The sequence below is a fragment of the Gouania willdenowi genome, chromosome 13, assembly GCF_900634775.1.
Source record: "Gouania willdenowi chromosome 13, fGouWil2.1, whole genome shotgun sequence".
NCBI classification, from domain to species: Eukaryota; Metazoa; Chordata; class Actinopteri; order Blenniiformes; family Gobiesocidae; genus Gouania; species Gouania willdenowi.
In genome coordinates, this window is record NC_041056.1 from 27335437 (window position 1) to 27356413 (window position 20977).

At 37.5% G+C, this 20977-nt stretch overlaps 1 pseudogene; it reads left to right on the forward strand.

Moving 5' to 3' along the window:
• The first annotated feature begins 1284 nt into the window (after positions 1 to 1284).
• LOC114474912 (von Willebrand factor A domain-containing protein 5A-like) lies at positions 1285 to 19057 on the forward strand (annotated as a pseudogene).
• The last annotated feature ends 1920 nt before the right edge of the window (positions 19058 to 20977 follow it).

Sequence of the window (20977 nt, forward strand, 5' to 3'; positions counted from 1 at the left end):
AGGTTTTCATTAATAAAAACCTTCGTTTCCTTCAGTTTTCTGCCTTCAATAGTTCTCCTTTGAATTTCACTTTCGTGAAGGTGATTTTTACAGCTCTGTTTTCATTTCTCTTTGGCAGGAGATGGCAGGAGTTGATGTTGTCAGGGTTTCCAGTGACTTTTCCAGCGTCTTTTCCAACGACTTTATCTCTGCAGATAGACCGTCTTTGAGGTTTCGTAGACCCTCGCGTATCATCTCCTTGACTTCTTCCAAACCCGGATCAGGTTCTGGAGGGCCTCCATGCGGTTTCTTAACCATTTTTCTTTTCGTCTTGGGCCCAATTTTTCAGGCTGTTCAGCTGTAGTCAAGGTCGTGTTATCGGAGCGAGTGAAAACACGTCTGCTCTTTCCAAAAGACTAGAGAGTACCCTATCATACGCTATTTCAACTCGCTACATGTATATTAATTACATTACATACAATTCCAGTTTTACTTGGAGGGTGTTGTCAGAAGGACACATTCAACCTTGACAAAAGAGACTGAAGCGTTCAAGCATAAACATTTTGTGGTCTAAATAATGATAAACATATACACATTACTAGTAAAAGTATTCCACCAACAGATAAGCTTTATTGAATGCTAGTTGCATTTTTAATGTCCATAGAAATTGGTCAAGGAACTCCAATCTTTATTTTCCATTTAACACTGAAGACCATAATGTGCAACACACATAATACTTCCCCCCGGAAACGCCCTTCTCTACACAATAAGTTCCCACACAACTTCCCATTTACTGGGTAAATTATTAATGTTAAAACAGTCACCACAACGTCCTTCTGGGCTTCAGCAACAACACAGTGAAACATTTTATAATAATAATAATAATAATAATAATAATAATAATAATAATAATAATGCATCAATTTTATATAGCGCTTTTTTGGACACTGAAAGTCGCTTTACAGATTTAAGGGATAATTCTCTCACTCCTCACTTAGTGGTGGCAAACTACTAATGTAGCCACAGCTGCACTGGGAAAGACCGACGGAAGCGAGGCTGCCAAAGTGCGCCATCGGCCCCTCCGACCACCACATTCATACTAGGCAATGTGGGTGAAGTGCCTTGCCCAAGGACACAATGACAGAGACCATTGGGGTGACAGGCTGCATTTTGAACAATAAAAACAAGATAAAACAGTATAAGAGCATCTATATAGCCTATTTAAAGGTAGTCTAGATGATCGGGGAAGAAAAACTGAGTGCTTCCTGGAGGAGGGACTGCTGTGATTTTTCCTGTAAGTATGAGATGAGATGTTCTTCCTGTTTGTAACCAGTCCTGCACTGATCAACAGGAGGATTTCATCACCAGCCTGGAGTGGAGATTTCTTTGGTTCATATATAAATCTGTTTAACAAAGGTATAGTTTATTTATTATTCATGAAATTTATGAAATTTTCCATGTTTTTTATTCTGACCTCATCTACCATTAGGAAATACAGTGGGAGCAATATGAGATTTTTAATGTAAGAATATGTTTCTAGATCTAGAAAAAAAATACTCCCCCCCCCCCCAAAAAAAAATAGAAATGCCTATTCAAGGTTGTACAAAGACTTCCGCCTTCTAGAATTTCTGAGCAACGCTGGCAAACAGATTATTGACTTAGCTCCGCTCCCTCGGTGCGCTCCTATGATAATATCGAGCCTCCCCAGTTGAGCCGTGCTTTTAGTTTCGCTTTAACTTCAGAAGAAGTAAGAACAGCTGTGGAGCATTCTGCGTCTCTTCTATTATTTTAGGTTACTTCTCTTTGGTAAGATCCTCTCAATTCTTTTTAGAGAGATAAAATAACTAAGATTAAGATTTAGGCTAGGATTAAGAAACACTGTTTTGTCTAAAATGTTTGAAGGAGACCTAATCCACATTAATTTCCTTAATGCAGATGTCTCCATTCACAGGAGACATTATGAATTTATCATTTAAAAAAAAAAAAAAATGTGATTACTTGTTTATCATCCTACTTCTTTCTTGATAGTCATGATTTATTGATTTATAAGACGTAGTTTACTTCTTAAAAAACTCATTGTTATCCTATAACTGGAACAGATTATTCTAATGAATATTATTATTATTAATAATAATAATAATAATAATAATAATAATAATAATAATAATAATAATGATAATATTAATACTATTAATAATAATACTTTTGACAATAAGATGCCCTTGTTTATTACTTATCAATGAAATGTAAATATAAAATTAATTTAAAATTAAACAATTCAGATGCAGTTGAAGTGCAAACTTTCAGCTTTAATTCAGTGGGTTGAACAAAAAGAAAATCTGAGGAACTAAATCATTTTTTAACAAAACATTTAATTCAGGGGCTCAAAAGTAATTGGACAAACTAAATAACTGAAGTTAAAATGTTATTTTCTAATAATTTGTTGAAAACCCTTTGTTGCCAATGACTTCCTGAAGTCTTGACCTCATAGACATCACCAGATGCTGGGTTTCCTCCTTTTTAATGCTCTGCCAGGCCTTTTCAGTTTGTGTTCCTTTGTTTCTGAAGTTTTGCTCTGGTTGTATGTTTTGCGTCATTGTCCATCTGTGTTATAAAGTGCCACCTAATCAATTTGGCTGGATTTGAGCAGTGTGACAGTATGTCTCTGAACACCTCAGAATTCCTCCGACTGGTTCTGTTCTGTGTCACATCATCAATAAACACCAGTGACCCAGTGCCACTAGCAGCCATGCATCCCAACCACTACACTGCCTCCACCATGTTTTACACATGATGTGGTATGCTTTGGATCATGTGCTGAACCACGCCTTCTCCATACTTTTATCTTGCCATCATTCTGGTAGAGGTTGATCTTAGTTTCATCTGTTCAAAGAATGTTCTTCTAGAACTGTGCTGGCTTTCTTTTCACTACACTATTAAGTGTGTCCTTTATTTTTAGGGATGAATTACACATTATGTGTTGCTTTGGATTCTTTTATGCTTGTATTACATTATAGTTGCCTAATTATTACAAATTATTATGTTTAAATTATTTAAATTATCTCCAAAAGTATTTTGTAATATTTTCTTTACATGTTTAACTATGGCTGAAGCAGACAGTGTTTCTTTAATTTCTGTTATGTAATGCTTCAACTTTACCTGGTGTAAAAAGGATCATTTTTCGTTCATCCCCCCAAACACTTCATGATGGTAAAATGTTAAACTTCTAGTCTGTTTTTTTCATAGTGTTCTGTGATTAAAATCACATTGATTAATTGACCATGCTTGTTGTATTCCATGCAGGGGAACAGAACTTGTCTGCCTGTGTCATCTGTGCTCATTGCAACAGAAACGAACTGATCATCTCTGGTGTCCAAACACGATGATGAATTGCTGTGGTTTGATAACTCCTCAGAAGAATCCAGGTGTGTGCTGTTAGAAAACAAACACACCCTCTCCTCCTGCTTTGCAATTCACAACATTTTTATATGTAATAAATAACATCTTTATATGTCATTCACAACATCTTTAAATGTAATTATTAACATTTTTATGTCATTCATAGCATCTTTATATGTAATTAATTACATCTTTATGTTTCATTCATAACATAATAATTGTAAGTTTCCATAACACTTCAGTATAAAGAATAAATAAAGAGTTAAATTGTGATATTTTGGTAAGGTCACACAAAGGAAAGGGGTTGATTTGTTGGTGTTTTTATCATCAGTTCCTCTGAAGAGCATTGAGGTGGAGGTGGAGGTGAAGGACCACGTGGCCACTGTGGTTTCCACTCTGAACTATGAGAACAAGGAGGACAAACCCATCGAGGCAGTCTTTGTCTTCCCTCTGCCTGGAGAAGCAGCTGTTTGTCATTTCAGTGCTACGATTGGACAGACTCAGATTGTTGCTGAGGTGAAAGAGAAACAGGAGGTGAGCTGATCACTACAGACACTATAGACACAATCATCAACAAACACAGTAAAGGAGGTTCTTCTGCAGGCTCGTCAAGACTACGATGACGCTCTGAGCTCGGGGCAGCAGGCCTTCCTATTGGAGGAGAGCGAGCAGAGTCCAGATATTTTCTCTCTGAGTGTGGGCAGCCTGCCTCCAGGAGAGAGCGCCTCCATCAGGCTGGAGTATGTCACTGAGCTGGCTGTGCAGGCTGACGAGGGGCTGAGGTTCTGCCTTCCTGCTGTGCTCAACCCTCGATACACACCACGGGGTGAGAACACTACCCAACACGTTCACAAAGCAATGTTTAGTTCAACAAGTGCAATACAAGAATATATGGTTTCGAAAGATTTTTGAGGCCCTTGGAGGCAAGGTTATAAAGCTTAAAAACTGCTACGCGTTTCAGCCAACATGGCCTCAAGAATATCTGGTTTTGCAGGAAAAATGAACATATTTCACATGTCGTGAGATCATTTTTGCAGATTGTTTTTTTCCTTTCGCACAAAAACCAGGAAACCTGAGATTTTATTGTACAGTTTCTGGTCTATCTATCTGGTCTATCTATAAAAGCAAGGAAGTTCTGCATGCCTGTGTGTGTGTGTGTTTGTGGAGCAAATTTCTTCCCCACGCGGTGTCTGTTCGACCTGAAACTTTCTGAACAGCTTGCACATAGCTCTTGTGTTCACGCATCAATTTGGACTTATTTGGTGATTTCAAAATGTTTATTTTCATGTTTGTGTGACCGTTTACTGTTAATTTAGACCGGACGAAGAGCGAACAAAGCGGTGTATCTGGTTTCAGTAAAAAGTGACCATAAAAAGCTGTAAATGAACTGATACGCAGACGTGGGGCAGTGAGGAGGTGAAATCACATATTAAAAGAAACTTGAAACACAGTTGAAACACAGCCATTTCCATGCAACCTAACATGAATACAGCAGCCCACCTACCTGCCCATTCTGAAGGGCACCCTCATCAGCCAATAGAGTGCTGCCCTTTTTAGGCTGCGGCATTTGTGTGGATTTTTCTTATTTGTGTGTGTGTGTGTGTGTGTGAGAGAGAGAGCGAGATGATAAGCACCCCTGCACTAAGAAATGTTAAATGCTAACTAAATAGTTTTATTTGTACAAATGTATGTCTTTTATCAGATTCTACCTAAACTGCCGCTGCAGCCTAAGTCTCACGCTGAACTGAGTTCAAAACTTGAGAGCCCTGTACTACTGTTACTATTACTACTACTACTACTGTAATGTACAGGGAAAGATTATAAACTCTACTTAAGCCCTCACTGTATGAATATATACTTCCCATGGGTACTGTAGTAGTCTATCTGTAAAAGCAAGGAATTTCTGTGTTCGTGTGTGTGTGTGGAGCGCATATCTCTCTGACGCAGTGTCTGTTCGACCTGAAACTTTTTTAACAGCTTAACAGCCCGAGTGTGTGCATCCATTATTTTGAACTTATTTGGTGTTGCAAAACTTTTATTTTAATTTTATTTTGAACACGGCTTAGACCAGACATGACAGGGGGAAGGGCATCCGCATATTCTCTGGCTCTCCAGGGTCTGTACTGTGAACACATGCCTGCAAAGTCCGTGTAAACATGCACATTTCTCTGCGAACACAGCATTATAAACGCTAATATTTTCACCTCATGTTTATGACCTAATGCACACCTGGACATTTCTCCGAACATGGCATTATGAACGCTGATATTTTCCACATGTTTATAACCTAATGCGCAACTTGGATGTACATGACATGTTTGCGTGTAATGAATTTTCCCACCGGGTTTTTTTTTTTTTCCTTTCCGAAGGAGGGTCTAAGGACAGGGGATGACATTTATTATCTATTTGCTTAAGTCCAGCTGACATTGGTGCAAACTTTATTCATCAATTTATAACGCCCATGTCCCATACAATTACACCAGGGAAATTCCACACGCTATTTTACTTTGCACCCGCAAATATACCCCTTTATAATACTACAGAGTACAGAGTATGTACACCTCTTTGTACATCCAACTTTCAAACACATACTTATTTGCCCACAGTTGACAACTCTACTTAAAGCCACACCGTGGACTTTTTGACCTAAAGAGTTGATGCAAATTAGTTATTTTAAATGATTCTTCAGCCCAATACACAGCGCTTGACAGTATCAATGCTCCTAGTGGGGCTGCCCTCTTGAAATACCGCCCATCTAAGTTTGGAGAAGGCGCACCGTCGTTGATCGAGTCATGTGACCTGGACAATGCCTGGAGAACGGATCACTTTTTGACAGTAAGGATTATGCTACTATTTTTCTGCCTGATCGACTCCTTGTCATGGCTGAGGCAAGCAAAAAACACGAAAGGGATTGTGCTTGAGGCAAAACAAGAGTCGATCTTGGAAAGGAGTTTGCTCGTTGGCGTCGGATGAAAGAAAAATCGGGATTTTTCTAAACTTTATTATTAGACTGGTAAGTTAACTCTTTGCTCCTAGTGTACAGTTATGTCTGTGTCATTATTTTTGCTGTTTAGTAGAAGCTAAATATGGGCAGATGCAGATGAAGGAAATGATGATGGCTGAAAATAAAACATAAACATCGGGATAAAAGTGGATATATAATGTAATATTTCCTGCAAAATTGGGAAATCGTGTAACAAAACTTGATATAAGTCACAACATACTGCCATTATTTGTATGCTTCGGTTTTTTTGTCCTTCTACACATTCATATATGTATGTATTATTAGTGGCTTACACAATGTTAGATTCAAATTCATAGTTTACTACAGAAAAACACAAAAGAAAACGACTCAAGTCCGATCTAAAGATAAAATGAATTCAAAACAAACACAATAACAACTTAGTTTTAGATACAAAATGTCTATACGACTTACCTCATCAGACATTGTTTTCTGTTCACTTTTGTGCAATTTATGTATTCAGTGGATGTCTTCTTTACTTTAATAGTGAGTCGATGATCTCTCTTCAACCAACAGGTCAACTACTGTCTGCATACACAATCAAAAGACAAGGGAGGCTGGCCCGACTGACTGTTGATTTATGCGACAGTGCTGCGGCGCTTGTGGCCACTAGGGGCACTTGACATGAAAGTTACAAATCTAGCGCCCCTAGTGGTCAAAAGTTACACAGTATTGCTTGAAGTTCCCACGATATGAATACATACTTCTGACGGACACTGTACTAGTTGAATATAAGACCATAGTGTTGTGCTAATGTTCCTATAAAATCAGTTTTGTTCTCTTTGTTCACAGACAGTGAAGCTCCAAGTGTGACGGTGACGTCTGTTCCTTCCAGTCTGATCCCCTACAGTCTGTCTTTCTCTGCACGACTGTCCTCTCCTCGTCCAGTTTCTAAAGTGGAGTCCACCTGTTCCCTGGAACCACTTCAGTACCTCAACCCAGAGCAGACCCAGGCTACGGTACGTGCACAACTGACGTGTCCTTTTTTCTGTTCGTCCTTCTGAAAAGAGGGTGTTACTGTTGTATAAGCGATGCACAGAAAATTCGGCCATCGAAAATCTTTGGCCGAAAATGGTGAAAAAGTGCATTTTCTAAACTGGATATTGTGATGAAGCGCGTAAACTCCACGGTCAGCTTGTCTGCTACGGGCCTTTGTGTCTGCGGTTTGGACGTATTTCAATACATCTGAGCATTAAAGCGTCTTCTCAGCAGAGGTTGAGACGGAGCACGGAGTGCAAACAATGAAAAATTCAATTTCAAGTGCAATTTATATTCCTGCATCACTTCAACTCCGTAGTTACGCGTTGCCCTCTGTGTAGACGCCTGATGTGCGCTTCCAAAAAATCATAACTACCTAAACAATAAGACATCTACAGATTGCAATGACGTTAAAATCAACACATTCAAAAGTGTCATTGAAGAGATTCCCAAACTGCTAACTTACGCCATTCTGAACTGGTTCATTTCCTAACAAAAGTAAAGTAAAACAGCCAAAGTCATACGTCTGTATAAATCCGGTGACAGCTTCACAAACACCCATCCTGTTTTACTATTACCACATTTCTAAAAAAAATTGTGAAGAACTCTTTAATAATTAGCATACTTTAGCACAAAATAGTTCATGACACTCAGTATGGTTTTAGTACATATAATGCAACATGTCTGGCATTAATACTACTCAATAGAAAACAAACTCAATATATCAGCTTTCAGTAGGGCTTTTCATTGACTTAAAGAAGGCCTTTGACACCCTGGATCATGGTATCTTATTGAATACATTGGAACATTATGGTATTAGGGGGATACTGGGTAGTGTTGGCCTGGATTCCAAGTTATTTAAGTAACAGGTTTCAGTTTGTAACATTAGGTGAAAATTGCTGTAAATATTTGGACCTGTGAGGTTCAACAGGGGTCAATATTGGGACCCAAACTTTTTTTTTTCCACATGTCACATTTCAAAATGTTGGAGCTTGTTGTTTTTAGGGATGATACCATTTTTTTTTTTTTGTTCTGGGGATGACTTACATGAACTACAAGATCTGGTAACCAGAGAAATGATAAAACTAAAAACCTGGTTTGACAAAAAAAAAAAAATGTCACTCAATTTGAATAAAACAAAAGTAATGTTGTTTGGTCACCATAGAAATAACACACAAATAAAAATAGAGATAGATGGTAGGAATATAATAATATATAACAGGTCACTGAAAATGGATTTCTTGGTGTCATAATTGATTAAAGGCTTTAATGGAAGGTGCACATTAAACATACAGAAAGCAGGCTACACGGATCATTGAAATCCATTATTTTTACATTCTCATTTACTTAAGTTTACTGATCTGGTGGAATTTCAAATTGCTCAAATAATGCACAAAAACCCCCCCCCAAAAAAACACATCAACTGCCTGTAAATATTCAAAACATGTTCACTGTAAGGGCTACAATATGAGGGGTCACACTTATTTCAAAGCTGTTACCGTGCGTAGAAAGAGAAAGCTGTGGAACAGTCTGAAAGTTGAGCTGGGGGAACATCAAGATAAAAAAAACAAATGTACAAATAAAATATTTTTAGTAGGTATATGAATTAAGACTGTATTATTGCATTTGAATGTGTATGTTTGTATGTATATATATGTATATCAGTGTATATATGTAAATGTACACAGATGTATACAGTATATTATTGTATGTGTAATATATATTAATTGTTTGTGAATACGGGTAGGTATGAGATGTGGGGATCTCAAAAAGAGGGGATGACTTTGGACTTGGTCCTATGTGTACTAATAATTAATAGTATAATGTTTTAGTTAATTGTGATGATATTTATAATTGTGGTAATGAAGTGATGATGAGTTCATTATGCTGGGAATGATGAGAACAATGATGTAATACTACAACTTTTTTGTATTTAATGTTATTTTACATTGTGTATTGTTGGACTGTCGGTACTAAATAAATATTTTCAGATATTTCTAATTAATTTATTCTTACAAGCATACTATTTATTTATGCAATTGTAATGCTTTAATTTTTAGTGAGGTTACTACAGTCGGAGCTATAAAGGCAATGGTGCTAATAAATGGAATAATAATTTCTTTTGGTTTTCAGTTTGCTGTATTGATTTTCTCATTTTCGGTGTTCAGCTTCAGCAGAGAATTTAATTTTCAGTGCGTCCCTACTTTTTTCCTATTAAATAGGTCAAGTTGGCTGCAGGACATAAGTTCGACAGAGACGTGGAACTTCTGATTTACTACAAAGATGCTCATCAGCCCACTGCTGTGGTGGAAGCAGGACAGGCCTCGGCTGAGCCTGGTGAGTTAAAGTTATTAAAGTAAATACATTTATCATCCCATAGCTATATCACATTAGTTGTGAAAGTATCATATTGGTGTTGATATTGCCATCGCTCTGATGTGTTAGGATCTCTGATGGGTGATCCAGTGGTCATGGTGAGCCTGAATCCAGAGTTCCCACAGTCTGTGATGTCTTCAATGGATTCTCGAGGAGAGTTTGTGTTCCTAATGGATCGATCTGGAAGTATGAGGGACCGTAATAATAGAAACCAAGGGCAAGAAAGTCGTATAAGCAGTGCAAAAGTGTGTACTTGAGAAAATAACTTTGCCAGTGTGTTTTTTGTGGAGTAGCTTTGACTGTCTTTGCTCTTCTCATCAGGATACTCTGCTGCTCCTGTTGAAGAGTTTACCAATGGGCTGCTACTTCAACATTTACAGCTTTGGCTCTGGATTTGAGCACATCTTCCCGTAAGCCAAACTTTCACTTTCCTACCATTTTTACATGTGTGCACAACTTACTGAGGCTTGTGTTTGTATGAGAATAGTAAGAGTGTGGAGTACAACCAGAAGACCATGGAGGAGGCTTTGCAGAAAGTAAATGCGATGGATGCAAACATGGGAGGAACTGAGATCTTGAAGCCACTCAAACACATTTACGACCAGCCATGCATTCCAGGTCAACCAAGACAGGTAACACAAACTCACACAAACACACGCAGGCCAGAATCAACAATGTGGGAGGAAGTGGACAGGTTTAACAAATGCTTGGTAGTGGGAGTGCCATGCAGATTTATCTGGTTTCCACTGTGACATATTTGGACTTAGTTCAAAGTTTTACTGTTGGCAGCGCTGTGCATTGTTTTTACTTACCACACTCTTGTTCTTTGACTTTTACCAGAGACGCCATTTGTGTTTCAGAAGCAAAACTGCAAAAGTCTCAGTCTAACTGTTTGCAATACAGCTTACCAACGGCAATCGAAAGCTGCCCATCTTTGTTAATGACATCAATTCTGGTCATGAAATTGTTTTAATAAATGTGATGAATATATATTTGCTGAATTGTGATGATAGCTAAAGCAACAATTTATTACAGGCACTTAGGTGGTTCTCCCACTTTAGTCTATGTTGTCTAAACATGTTTATTGTCCAAACATGTTCATTAAATATGAGCTCATCAGTGAAGTGCCATGAGCACAAGGGTCGGGTAGGCAGGGCGTTGCAAATCGAGACCACCAATGTCAACTGTGATTTTGTTCTGTTCTGGAGAGGGTGTGACAGTAGGGGCTCTCCCCGATCCTGGTGACTCCTCGCTCGCCAGCAAAGTTGTGGTACCCCCAGGTAATCAGTCTGCTGGCAGCAAGACCTTGGCAGCTCCCTCTTTGCAGGGACCTCCTCTCCCTGGCAGGAGGAGAGGTGATTCACCCACACCCAGAAGTGTGGCATCTGCATGCTTACCTGTTGAAGGGTCCAATTTGATAGCTCGGGATCTTCCCCCAAAGGTACTGCTACTGTCCAGAATGCAAGAGCATCATCTACTAGGGATCTACAGTATATGCCTAGAAATGGTGGGCATCTGAGCAGTGGTGTAAGGACCAAAATGTGCTCCCATTTCAGTGCTCTGTTGTGGATGTTTTGACATTTCTTCAAGAGCTATTGGATAAGGGTCTATTTTTTTCAATGATTAAGGTCTATTAGGTGACTGTATCTGTATGCTATGTTGGCTTTTGTGAGGTGACGCCAGGCGTTCACCCTCTGATTATACGTTTCCTTAATGGAGTCTGATATGACATTTCTTTTTTACAAAACTGCTTCGTTACTTGCTTTGTTTTTTGCAAAGCGTGTAACGACCTCCATGCTTTGTCTGTGCATTCCTCTTGTACCCATTTCACTCTAGATGGGTTTAAGGTTGCATTACGCCCGAATGTGTCATGCTTGCCTAAATCTATTCCTATGGCCTATAGCTCTAAGATTTTTGAGCTATTGAGCTATTGCCACCCTCTGTTCATCTGAGGAGCAGGAAAGTTTACATTCCTTGTGCCCAGAATATGCAGTACGCACCTATATAGACCGCACCCAGGGTGTGTGTTTATGTGACCAGCTCTTTGTATGTTTTGCAAATCTGTCTAAGGCAAGACACTGTCTAAACAGCGCCTTTCCCACCGGATTGTGGAGGCTATCTCCATAGCAACCAGCAGCAGGGGTCTTCCGTTGCCCCAAGGTGTGAAAGCATACTCAACCAGTTGCAAGGCAGCCTCATGGGCCTTGTTTAAAGGGGTTTCTGTGAGTGATATCTGTGCTGCAGCCAGTTGGTGATAACTGCACACTTTTGTTTGGTTTTATCATTTGGACGTGACAGCCCCTATAGTGGCTCACTCTGTCCTTTCTGCTCTGTCTGAGGTTTGACTCCGGTTCGTTGGCTGCTTTGTGGGGCGTGTATACATGTCCCATGTGTTGTAATGAGTGAATCGACTGAAAGGCAACAAAATGTTATGAATAAGGGAGGGAACTTCTGGGTACCTCACGATACGATACGCGATACAAAGCTCACGATAACGATGATCTCACGATATGACGATACTGCAATTATTGATGGTCAGAAATCAATCTACGATAATCTATGACATAACAAGAAAAAAAAGATTTAGTGAAAAAATACAATTTTTATTTTATATCTCTGAAAGACAATAAAAAAAAAACGATACGTAGTGCGAGCATATCGATAATCGATCGTGCGAAAAAATATTGTGATATATTGCCCTATCAAGATAGTGTCATACTCCTAGTTATGAATATAACTTCTCTTCAACTTATGTTGCCCCACTGTGTAGCTGGGCTCGGTGAAGAGCGGCTATTGAACTGAAGAACGGCTGTGATGGCCTCACATACGACATCACAGATAATCTACCGTAAAGGTGGGATTAGATGTGTCTTCAGTCAGGAATGTGTGTTCATCTCCTACAGGGAACAGAAGTTATAGTCATAACATTTATTTTTTCAAAAAGAAATAGCAATAAATTACACTATTTTTCATGAAAAAATTAGATGGATTTTATGGATTTCTATTCACTTGCTAAACTCACTCGCTCCTATAGCTTATTTTTTTTTTTTTTTTTTAAGTCTGACCTTTTTCAACATGAAAATAAAAAAAGGTCTCATTCCCCTTTTATTATTCTTCAAATAATATGTTATATAAACATGCCATATGACTACACTGCGCAAGTATAGATACATATTGTAATTGTGCCACAAACTGTCATTTACTCGGTAAAAGCTAAATAGTGTGTATCTTATTTTCTTTCTAGTTGTTTGTTTTCACTGATGGAGAAGTTGGGAACACCAAAGACGTCACAGGACTGGTGAAGAAGAACTCAGGTTCTCACAGGTAAAATCACAGAATCACCGTCAACATTTAAACAACAATCCACGTGGATCACCTGAATCTGTGTATTGTTTGTTTTTGGTTATTCCGTTTCAAAACCAAATCAAAATAACAAATACGTTAACGGTTTGGTTATTTTGTTTACTGACTTTAAACCAAACGGAAAGGGAGGCAATGTTTTTTTCTGTTTTGAAATTAAAACTTGTTTTGTTTGTGTGATATTTGGATATTTACAGGAAACTAGGGTGAGAGCGTCATGTTTTAAGCTCACCACACTGAGGGGACCCACAGACGGGAAGGACTTAGTCTGTTGCATTTAATAAAAATGAACATGTAACATGCTGTCCACCTCACACTGGTAGCAAAGAGGCATCATTTGTGTGTCAATGACAATTTAAAGAGTTATTGATGCTGGAACTCCCAATCTGTGAATGATACCGCCCATGTCTATTGGTCTCCTCTGTGTGGTGAGCTTAAAATGTGAAGCTCTCATCCTGGTTTCCCTTAAATATCCAAGTATCACAGAAACAAAATATTTAATTTTCAAACAGAAAAATGCAGCTTGTCTGGTTTTTGATTTTTCTGTATTTCTGTGTTGGTTTTAAGTCAGTAAAACAAGATAACCACACTGTTTATTTGTTATTTTGATTTGGTTTTAAAACGAAATAACCAAAGAACGAAGGGTACATGGATTCACCTGGTTTGGTCTATCTTGATTATCCAATCCAATCTGCTGTGTTAGATGTTTCTCCTTTGGGATTGGAGAAGGAGCCAGCTCTGCTCTGATTAATGGTTTGGCTAAGGAGGGAAACGGTCATGCTCAGTTCATCACAGGGTCTGATAGGATGCAACCTAAAGTAAGAGAGCGCACGTTAAGAAAGCTGTCAAGTTCACAACCCCAAAACGAATATAACATTTGTTTGGTCATTTTTGGAAACAACTGATTGATCCTTGTGTGTTTCTGTTAAGGTGATGCAGTCGCTGCGGTTTGCTCTGCAACCAGCTGTGGTAGACATCTCCGTCACATGGGATTTACCAAAAGAAGTTTCCATTCAAGTCCTCTCGCCACCAATTACAAACATATTTCAGGGTCAAAGGTCGCTGATTTACGGGCAGCTCACAGGACAGGTAACAGTTGATCATATCATGTGAATCTGAAGCTTATCTTTAACATTTTATTCCTTTCAGTCCACAGAAGAAGCAGAGAGTCGTGTGATTGTGAAGTACAGCCTGGCCGGACATCCCACTGAGAACCAATTGAGCTTCAGTCTGAAACCTGCTGCAGACTCCGGGTAGGATTATGCTACACACCAAGAAGCCTCATAGTGTCACCTCATTTTAATTACTTTTCCAACGCAAAAAACTCATTTATCAACACCTCACTAAACATAGGAACAACACATTTTGCACAGATTGGGTTAATTGAAAAACAGTTAACACAGCACACTTCAGAATCTCCCATTGCACAGGTATATGATTATATTGGGGGTTTTTTTTCTACAGATTAACAGTTCATCGACTTGGTGCTCGGAGTTTGATCCGCTCACTGGAAACAGAGGACAGAGAGAACATTGGAGGAAAGATGTAGGAGTGAGGAAGAAAAAAGCAGTCGAGCTCAGTGGTCCAATCAGGTGTCAGCAGTGCCTTTACTTCCTTTATTGCTGTCAACAAATCCGATGGTAAAGGGATCCAAGGACCTCTTGTTAAAAGACATGTTCCAACACCAAGTACGTCCATTTCAGTAACCTAAAATTTAAAAGAATTAGCATTGAATTAATGATTAGCTTTCATCTACTGTATATGTTTAAATGTTTGTCATAATTAAATGTATTGAATTTTTTGTTTTTGTTCAAGTCCAAGTCAAGCTTTAGTTTTATTACCTGTCTATTATTTTTTCTTCTTTTGTCTTAGTGATGCACCCCTGTGCTCGGATGTCGTGCCCTCCGCCCAACCCCGTGTGAGAGGTAAGGTGGTTGCTTTGGAACAAATAAAGGGACAGAGAAGCAGTCGACTTCCAGCTCCTCGTTGCTTTATTCCAAAGAGCACACACACTTTTTGCGCAGGCGCAAAGAACACATCGCTATGCACGTCAGAAGCAATCGATCTACAACCATCGAACACTCAAATTGCAAATTAACACAGTATTTACCCTATATTAGTAAATATTTCAGCAATTCTAGAAATATGAAAGATATTCTTTTTAACTCCAATTTACAAAGATTCTATTTTTAAACTGTATAGAATATACTTACAAAGTAATTTGAACAATAATTCCAATACCTTACCATTTTCAATATTAACCATTTTTAACCTGTCACACAGAGAGGTGAGTAAAAAGCTGAAATGGCCGTCACACACTCACACACTCACACACAGTGTCTCGCCCCCTCAAAGCTGGGATTGATTCATCCCACTCTGCAAGCCTGTCAGGTTAAGCAGGTGTCAACAACTAAACATGTTAAAACTTAAATCACAGTTGTATACCCCGTCCAAACTAAAGTGGTGCTTTCTGATTGAAAAAAATCCAGTTTCTGTGTTTTTTTTTTGTTGTTTTGGGAGGGACGGGAGGTTTTCCATTCTTCCCTACTGCCAAATAACGGTTCCTATGTGCAATTTAATATGACCCTGACTTCAGAATCATTTTTAAATTCCTCTGTCTTTACTGCAGATATGTGTGTCCGTGATGGTTACAGCCTGCAAGCAGACAGTAAGTCAAAGGTTACAGAACACAAAATACTAAAAGATTTGTTTAAATTCAAACTATTTATATGGATTTATAACATACAGTGTGTGAAACGGGTTCGATTGTAGCGATAATTTTGGAGAAGAGGATGAAGTTAAAACCCTGAGTCAGGATCATTGATTCAACAAAGTGTGAAAAACCATTCTCAGTGATGTGAGATGCTAATAATACTCTTTGTGTGTTTCTAAGGTTTGCCAGTGATGGATGCTTCATGCATGGGTAAGTCAAATCTTTATTAAGTATAAGCAAACAATGAATGGAGGAGAATGTTTGGAGCTCTATTCTACAGTGTAGCCCTATGCTGATATTATTTAAACTGCAGTCACTATTTCTATTGGTGCACCGCTTTTAAATTTGCAGCTCTTGTTTTTTGGAGGGTACTCCATTTCTTCCCCTACTGTCAAATAACGGTTCCTATGTGCAATGAAATATGACCCTGACTGAAGAATAATTTTTTAATTTCTCTGTCTTTACAGCAATGCTTGTCCCTCATAGTTCCAGGCGTAAATTAGTCAGTAAGTCAAAGGTTACACAACACAAAATACTAAAAGGTTTGTTTAAATTCAAACTATTTATATGGATTTATAACTCACAGTGTGTGAAACGGGTTAGATTTTAGTGATATGGTGTGAACTAAGTGTAAAATGTGCAGAACCCACATGTGTCCGATGCTTTATGCATGTGTAAGTCATATCTTTATAAAGTATAAGCAAACAATGAATGGAGGAGAATGTTTGGAGCTCTTTTCTACAGTGTAGCCCTATGCTGATATTATTTAAACTGCAGTCACTATTTCTATTGGTGCACCCAATCGCTGGGAGACAGGAGTGTGCTTTACAACATTTATAATCTAACATTAGACACTACTAGCTGGCTGTACTAGTATTATTACTTCATCAGTGTGGTGTATTTAAGAATGTGGGTGAGGGAAATAGCCCTCGATTTTAGCTTTTTGATTTTGCATTACACAGAAAACTTTGTGGCCACATACAAAAAAAAAAAAACATGAGAATGAGATGCCTCCAATATGAATAACTCAGTTTTATTAATATCTGATAGATAGCTCCACATGTAGGAGGCTAACACTTGGTGTAGAACAGACATGGTTAACTGGCTCAGGGGCCACATACGGCCCTCAGTCTAATTATGTGAGACCAACAAAGAAAACAGGCGTCCTGAGTAAACTCTCCTCTCTGTTTGCTTCATGTATTTCATCTGTTTCAGAGACAGTAAAATGTTAATGTGTGAATAACCTGTGGTCTGCATGTGATTCTTACTCAGATAGAAGTCAATAAGAAGAACACTGATGAGCCTGTAATCAGATTAAAAACTGACTTAATTTGAAATAAGAGAATACATCACTTTTAATGTTTGATAGAATGTTGCTCTTCATGTTAATGAGAATAATAACCTGTTATAACACAGCAGAATAGTATGAAATGTGGAACCTTAAATCAGGATTATGGATTTATTGATGAAGCAAGCGAGTGAAGACATTCTCTCACTCTGAATTTGACGGAATATTGATTAAATCTATGTTGTTCTGTACAAACCTTTTCTTTCTTAGGAGCAGGAGCCACACCAGCATCTGGAGGAAATTTCAATCAAGGTGAAAAAATGATGAAAAAAATTAGCTTGTGGAAATGCCTGACAAAAAAGAATGTGGATTGTGATCGTAATGTGGATTGTAAAATGGGTGAGCACAGGAATCAAAAACATTTATTTTTTTACATGATGTTAGTAGTGCATTAATCATTTTGTTCTAAACATTATTATTCATCATATTCAGAAAATATTACGATAAGAATTTTAAACGTATTGCCAAACACTACTTTTAAACTTGGCTTCATGTGATTTTTGTAATACTGAAAAATATTCTCAAATTTAATGTTATCATTATAGATACACAGAAAGGTGTTCCTTTCCCAATAATTATCTCTTTTAAGTCACATGTTGTTGTTTTCATCATATGTTTGACAAGAGTATAAAAGTTACTTCTTGTTGTTATGAAAGTGATGATTTTGATGAATCTGTGATACTTAAAAAATCATATAACGATCAAACTAAGATGAATTAGTAGTTTGTGCATTTCAATTTCCAGGTGGGCAAAGCAGACCTGGTCCAGTTGAAACCCCCAGAGACCCGTTGCTGCAGCTTATCTCCCTTCAGAATGCTGCTGGTTACTGGAATCAGGATTCAGCTCTGGCTTCTGCCCTGGGAAAAACCAGTGAGGAGGTGGAAAAGTCGAAGCCTGCAGCGGTGAGTCATTTAGTGTGATAATTACTCAGATTATATCCTTTAAAGTCATTTTTGAAACTGTGTTTCAGTATAGCCTTGAATAGCCACTTGTAGTTGTGACCTAAAACTCACTTTTTTCAGACATAATGATCAATTTTATCTAATTTTTCTCACTTTTTCCGCATGTTTTCAGGTTCCTGAGCACGTGTGGGCCACCATCCTCGCTCTAATGTGGCTTCATGGTTTTAAAATGGATGCAAAGGAGGAGTGGGAGCTTCTGGTAATGAAGGCAGTGTCTTGGCTTCGTGCTCAAAATGGTATTATTAACAATAATGTTGGATAAATTAATTGGTCAGAATGGTTTAGTTTCCACTTTCAGTCACAGTCAGATGTGTTTTGGCTTTTCTTTTTCAGCCCCCGGTGTGGACGTGTGTGTGGATGCTGGAAATGCACTTTTGGGCTTCAGTCTGCAAAAAACTGCTCTGGGTCTCTGAGTAATTTAAAGAAACAAGTTTGTTCAGTGAAGAAGATTCAGTTCCCTCTGCAGCAGTACTGCTACAGAGCATTTTTCTCCATGTATATGTGATAAGATTTTGGGGAAATTCACTTTTTATTCAAATAAACACATTTATTACAATCATTACAAGCATTTAATCAAATATGAAGTGTTTAAAGGAGAGTAAACTACTTTTTTCTGCAAAAAATGAATGTATTTGGGTACGAAGTAGCATTATTAATTGATCCTACTCCAACTTGTGACTATTTAGTCAAAGTATGTGAATTTAGCATATTTTATTACAGAAATGGACCCAAGGGCTTAAACCCAGTACCATGTTGCTGTGAGGCAGATGTTTTAACCACTACACCACCGTGCACACCAGTTAAATAAATTTAAAAAATTGTTATTTTGAATGAAACCTAATGCATTCCAATGTCTAAAGTAGGAAATAAGTCTAACTCACAAAATTGTACCCAGGTGAATAAAAAAGTACTTTATTGTATTTTATGTATATTGTTTATTAAGTGTACTAACACAATTTGTACTTTTTTTTTTAAACATATAAAAAGTACACTGTACTAACATCAAACTTTCACGAAACACTTTTAATACACTTCCAAACAATTGCACTATTTTTTTTTTTTTTTTTATAAAAAATGTTTAAAGTGCACTTATTTGAAATTTGTAAAAACACAGTGAAACTATAATTTTACTGTGAAACAAGAGATTCTTCACAATTCATGAGCTAAAGCTAAAACTCTTCGACTGCTCTACAATTTATTGCAATAAATACATACAAACTTGATCTTATTCCAATTCCATTCCAGATTTTTAATCTATTATTTTTTTTGTGAACAACCAAGACTAAATAAGTGATTAAAGTTGTAAAGTACAAGGTTTATCATTTATCATCATCCAGTTTGTTTTATATGTGAAATTAATTGGGATTTAAAGCTGCTCAAAGCCGAACGTTTGCCCTGAAACCACATCTTCATTTTTTGTGTACAGACCAGAACAAAATATGTATGGACTTGACTGTTTGATATGATTTTGTGATGAAAATGAAAATAATAATAAATGAAAGAACATTATTCAGCTGGAGGCCATAATTATTTAAGAAAAATATTATAAAATCTATATTCCATCTATTAAATACAAGTCATTCACTCAACCGCTACACACTTCTGGTAAAACCTTTTGTTCTGTAGTCTTCAGTAACTTCCTAAATTTAAAGGCAATAATGCAAAAGGTAAAGGTATTGTTCACAGTTGTACCTTTGTTTGTGCCACATAAGATGATAATGAAGAGTTTATATAGATATATATCTGTCAGATTTATACTGCATCCCTCTTTTTAAAATTTATTTTTATTCTTTTTACTCTTGTATACTTGCTGCTTATAGGCTGTTCCCAGGCGCTGCAAAAATGGCTGCCACTGCTCTTCAGGGATGGGTTAAATGCAGAGGACAAATTCCATTAATGTAAAACATTACATGGCCAATTAAAGGCGAAAGCTTTGATTTAATGTTGAATGACAATAAAGGAAATCTATCTAGTTTATCTACTGTATGATTTGTACACGATTTGCTATATTTTAAAATATCAACAATACTTACCTTCTGTCTCACTCTTATTGAGGCAATCGAGGGATTAAATATTTAGATATAGATTTACATTTAGATATAGCATATACCATTTAGATTTAAATATTTAGATTTATATGCTTTTTTTGTTACCTCTATATAGGCAGTTAAATGTTGTTAAATGTAGGAAAATGCTAAATATGAGAAAAGTGAGATAAATAATGAAAATGTGTTAGCTAAAACTTTTATACTAAATTTTTACACTTGGCACCCCAAGTTCCCTCAAGGAAGCATTTATACATGGCCTGGCAGGTTGGCCTGAGGCGTCATTCACAATTTGTAAAGCTCGATTTAAGAGTCTGACTTTATGTGTGACCTCCATGAGTGGAAAAGTACAGCCAATGGTCCTGCTGGCAGAGCGAACCACTTTGTTTAAAGCATTTTTTTCTTTCCATTCAGAATGAGATTATCAAACCACACAGTAATACAATTGGTTAAGACACTTTCAGTTACACAATAGTAGAAATTTAAAAGAATATTAGCATTTTGGGTGATGAAGCTTGCGTAAAGAGAAGAGTCGCTGCTTTCTTAGGAATGTTACTGGTATTAGAGCTCCAGTTCAAGTCACGAGAAAGCGTCACGCCCAAGAATTTACATTTACATTTGCAATCTGCACATTACAATCATTGATAGTAATAGGCAACTGATTTCTATTGTGACAACAGTCAATAACAAGTTCACATGTTTTTGATGTGTTCAAAAGCAAGTTGTTTCCCTTACTCCATTTAACTACTCTTTCTACCTCCTCACAATAAAGTGCATCATCTTTTGAGCTGATAA